The 4,990-nt window shown below is 32.6% G+C and overlaps 1 pseudogene across 1 annotated transcript; it reads right to left on the reverse strand.

Moving 5' to 3' along the window:
* Positions 1-19: 19 nt before the first annotated feature.
* Positions 20-4,434, reverse strand: LOC143599512 (E3 ubiquitin-protein ligase SIS3-like; annotated as a pseudogene). The gene is made up of 9 exons (XR_013147301.1): positions 4,317-4,434; positions 4,184-4,222; positions 3,885-3,951; positions 2,870-2,942; positions 2,648-2,786; positions 2,466-2,557; positions 1,224-1,298; positions 1,030-1,143; positions 20-183 (listed from the first exon to the last, which is right to left on the reverse strand). The product of XR_013147301.1 is annotated as an E3 ubiquitin-protein ligase SIS3-like (transcript).
* Positions 4,435-4,990: the final 556 nt, after the last annotated feature.

The following is a 4,990-nucleotide window of genomic DNA, read 5'->3' on the forward strand; positions in this document are numbered from 1 at the left end:
GCTGGATAACCCGTTTTGCCTTTTGTTTTCTTGATATTTATAAAAAAAAATTGTTGTCTTAAATGTTACCTCGTCACCAACATGAAACTCCTCCAAACAAATTGGACAATCACTACAGTCACTTGGAACGGCTTTCAGTGAAAACAATGGAAGTTCATGAATTAATGTCTCCACTGCTTGCCTCTACATTCCAAAATTAGGAACTAATCATCACAAAGAGATATAGAGTTAATTAGATATGACAATTTGACCCGTTTAAAGGTAAACGGGTGGATTTGGATGATAATACTTTGCCTTACAGCTGAAATGGAAACTGGGTAAATAGGTCAACGGTTGAAAGTTACCCAACACTATCGATGAAAACCTCCTAAACAAGCTCAAGTAGGCCCGCGAAGGCGCAAAAAACAAACGCAAGCCCGAAGGCTTTTCAATAAACGAGCCCAAGCATAGAGCTTCACTTAATGAGCCAGTTATATATATATATATATATATATATATATATATATATATATATATATATATATATATGTATAATTTTCGTTTCATACTTCGCAGTATGAAAGAACTATATATTAAATACCATGTTGAATATAAAAAAGATACAGATATATATATATATATAAAAATTATCAACGTATATAAAAATGCATAAAAGAAGTAATTAATAATAAATAAGTAGAGCCGAGCCGAGCCGAGCTCGAGCCTGAATAACAACTCATGAGCTGAGCTCGAGCTTTAGAAATAAAGCTGGAAGCCCTAATTACTTTAAACGAGCCAGGCTCGAGCTTAAGCTAGCTCAAGCTCGCTCGGCTCGTTTACACTCCTAGCGAGGCCCGACTGGTTAGGCCCATACCAAAAATTGCCCATTCGGACCTGAAGGCATTCCACATGTCCATTTATTCACCTCTATTATTATAAATAAATGAGACCCTTCAGAAGACAAAAACAAATACAAATTTTGTATATATACCTAACACAAACTTATAATTTATTTGCCAAATAACTGCAGGCAAAACAAGATGTTAATACCTGATTTTCAGATAAGTAAAGTCCTGGATGATGTGTCACTGCATCATGTTCCATGGCTCTCATCTCTTCAGCAGCAAATACCCGATCTGGCAGACGGATCATGTCAACCAACACCTGCAACATCTTTAATCGTGTTAAATATATGGATAACACGTAGAAACAAAATTGAATAAATAAAACACAGTAGAGGTTACCCGGTATTCTGAAACCCTGTACACGGTGATCCCCAATTGAGCCCGTTCCAGATGAACTTTCCTTCTTGTTAACCACTACATTAGAGGTACATCAATTTAAGAAATTGTAAACTTACATTTTAATCTTGGTTTAAAAATGAGGTTGATATGTAAAAACAACCAAAGGGATGAAGAAGTTAAGAAAGGTTTACTTGATAAAAAGATTAATATGTAGAAGAGATGAGAGTGTAAAGGACCCATGAGAGCTACTCGAGATTGACTCGCTAAAGACTCAAAACGAGACAAACTTAAACGATCTGGAGCTTAAAACAAGCTTGTTTAATAAACTGGCTTGATCTTCACTTATCGGGCTCCAGCTGGCTCGCGAGACTAAACTAGCCTATTATTTATATAACTTTTATTTAACATATTAAATAAATATTTATATAATAACAAGTACTATATATAAACCTAGGGGAAGGTTCATGTGCATTTTAATCTTAACATGAGAACGTAGGAAATAATAATAATTTATAAAAAAATGAGAACGTAAGAAACAATACCAACTACAATATCAATCTACATAAACAATGATTTATAATAACAAAGAAAAAAACCTAAAAAATACAACAAAATAATAAAAATCAAGAACAAAATAATAACAGCAAATACCAACAAATACTTATAAGTTATAACAGCAAAAAAAAAAATCTAATAATAACAACAAAATATAAATCAACAAATACTTATAACGTCTCATAATCGAAAAACTAGCAAATACGAACAAAAAATAACAACAAACACCTATAAAAATAAACCTAATAATAACAACAAATTGGTTCTCACTGTTTTCATGTTAAGAATAAAATGTATTTGATCCTGTTTATAAACCTATGATGAAAAAAGCTAAATAATATAATGTTAAAAAGTATATTTTATACATGTATATAAATTAATTAATTAATTAATTAATAATAAATGAGCTGAGCCTTAACCAAGCTCGAGCTTGAAAAACTTCTCATGAGCGAGCTTGAGCTTTAGAAATAGAACGCGAAGCAAACCGAGCTCAAGCTCTCGTAAGTTAACGAGCCGATCGCGGGCTCGACTCAGCTCGTTTACAACCCTTTGGGTTGTAAATAAGTTCATTTGATTGTTCTCGGCTTTTGGGGCCTAAATGCATCAGAGCACCTCACACTTTTTAAGCCAAGATTTCAATGAAAGCAGCATAAACAAAAAGTATGAGATATTACTACAATATCACACCTTATTTACTAAATATATGGCAAGACATATGAGTCCACCATAGCTGAAAATCAGCCATACAAGAAATCCCACTTCTGATTCTTTTCAGGCAACTGCAGCAACTTAAACACGATCATTAAACATCAATTAACAACAAAACAGTTCTATTAATTAATCACAAGTAACCAAACTAACACACATACACAAGTGTGTGCACTGGTGAACCATATTGATCCTGTAATACTCCATGCCCATAAAAACGGGTAGAGAACGACATAAAGAATTGATAGAACCACTAATCTCCCAAGAAAATAAGCATCTCTTTGCTGCCGACCATAATCCCTATCACGTGTTTGCATAATATACAATGTAATTAGTTTTTAATTATGAGATAATAGTATCTGATTAAGGCGATGAGAACGTACAATCCCATTTTATCTGCAAGACCACTGTCTACAAACATCAAGATCCGAAAACAAAGACAACAGCATAATCAATCTAATAAAAGAACAGGCAAAAATCAAGATCTATAAATGCAGTAAAACAAGTGAACATATGCAGGATTTAACATAATAATTAGGCTTGTAAACAAACTGAATATTTAGTGAACAGTGGGAAGCTCGTTTATCGTTTATTTAATAAATGAATGAACATGAAAAAAAGTTTTTTCATTTAGCCAAACGAACAAACATTAACACGTGTCTTGTTCGTTAATTTATGTTCAGTTTATGTTCATCTATGTTTAACTTCGTTGTTAATATATCCATTCAAATTTTTTTAGGGCCATTACAACTTAGTCTAGTTTTATGATATTAAAACATCACTGGTTACAGTCTAGGCTAGTTTTATTAGCTTTTTATGTCCAAGTAGATTAATTTTCATGTTTACTAATCTCGTGAAAATAACATTAAAAGTGGCGGAAGGTTAATCAGGCATCATGTGGTGGCGTTGATAGCCGAAAGACAAGGGTACATGCACCAATCAGCCGGTGTCCCGATGATTGAGTGCTATGTGCCTTATGTCCAAGGCTTGATGGAAAACTACTATCGAGCCAGGGGTCTCACCGGAAGCAGCCTCTCTATTCCTAAAGGGTAGAGGTAAGGCTGTCTACATCTTACCCTCCTTAGACCCTACCATAGCTTTGCTATTGGTGGGATATACTGAGTGCGATGATGATGTTTAATCGATATTCACATAGTTATGCTTGTATATGTACAGTTGAATTTGTTCGTTTACGTTCCTTTCTGTTTGTTTATGTACGTGACGCCTTCGTTTATACTACTAACAAACGAACATGAACAACTAAGCAGTGTTTGTGTTCGATCATTTGTTTGTTTAAACAAACGAACACGAACATGCCTTATACATGCTCATTCAGTTCGTTTACACGCCTACGAATAATAATAATAATAACAATATCAAGTATAGTAGTATACTGACCACTATCCACATATGCAATGGGAATTTACAAAGATTGTAACGCTTCCAGCTCAAAAGAACCATAACTCTGAATATTTACGATCTCAAAGAAAACAAAATAATAATAATAATAATAATAATAATAATAATAATAATAATAATAATAATAATAATAATAATAATAATAATAAACTCCTTGAAAATTTTAAACAATAATCAATAACTTTGACCAACATTACTACAGTAACTGAATCAATTTTGTAAATTACTGCTTCAAAACAATAACAATGGAAAACCTAATAGGAAATTGAAAAGGATACATACTAAAGGCAAGCATTGAAAGGAAGAATCCATCGTACCTAAAACAGATTGAAAAATGAAGAGAATCAAGCAAGCATATTGTTTATATCGTGTAATTAGATTTAGATGAGATGAAGAAATAAACAAACAAACCACGTGAAGTGTACGCCTCTGATCGCCATGGAGGATATTAATAATAATAATAATATAATCTAGAGTGAAGATGAAGTGAATGATCGATCGAGAATACTCATCAGTGAAGAAGAAGAAGAAGAAGAAGAAGAAGTGAACCTGAGATTAAAATGAGCCGCGTTTGAGCCAACTAGTTTAAGTTCGAGCTCGAGCACAAGCTCGACTCGATTACAGCTCTATCACAAAAGCACATGTACATGTAGCTTCAAAAATGTAAAAAATTATAAAAACAAAATGTCTATTTCTCTCTCTACTATATCCTTGACTAAAAAAAGATACAAAAATATGATGTGCAGATGGTGAAACCTAATATATATATCTAGTCAAAATATTAGAAATACGACCCTAAAAAGAAAATCTTAAAACACATTGAGAATCTACATGCATTATAGTAATTTATATGATAAATGGTATAAAGGTAAAATGGTTCTTTCAGTTTTTTAACATATAGTTGGTTATGTACAGTTTTAGTGATGTATAAAACAATATGTAAAATGTGTAAGTGGATTAGTTTGTATAGGGCAATTTTATGTTTTCTCACCTGTAATGCTCGTACAACAAGTGGTAATATTGAATCTTGAAACCCTGGTGTTGCGTAGAGATTTTTGGAAAGGTAAAGATCAAATAATGAATTC

This window comes from Bidens hawaiensis, unplaced genomic scaffold (genome assembly GCF_021521415.1).
Source record: "Bidens hawaiensis isolate Kalapana, Puna unplaced genomic scaffold, B.hawaiensis_p1.1 tig00052270_1, whole genome shotgun sequence".
Taxonomy (NCBI): Eukaryota; Viridiplantae; Streptophyta; class Magnoliopsida; order Asterales; family Asteraceae; genus Bidens; species Bidens hawaiensis.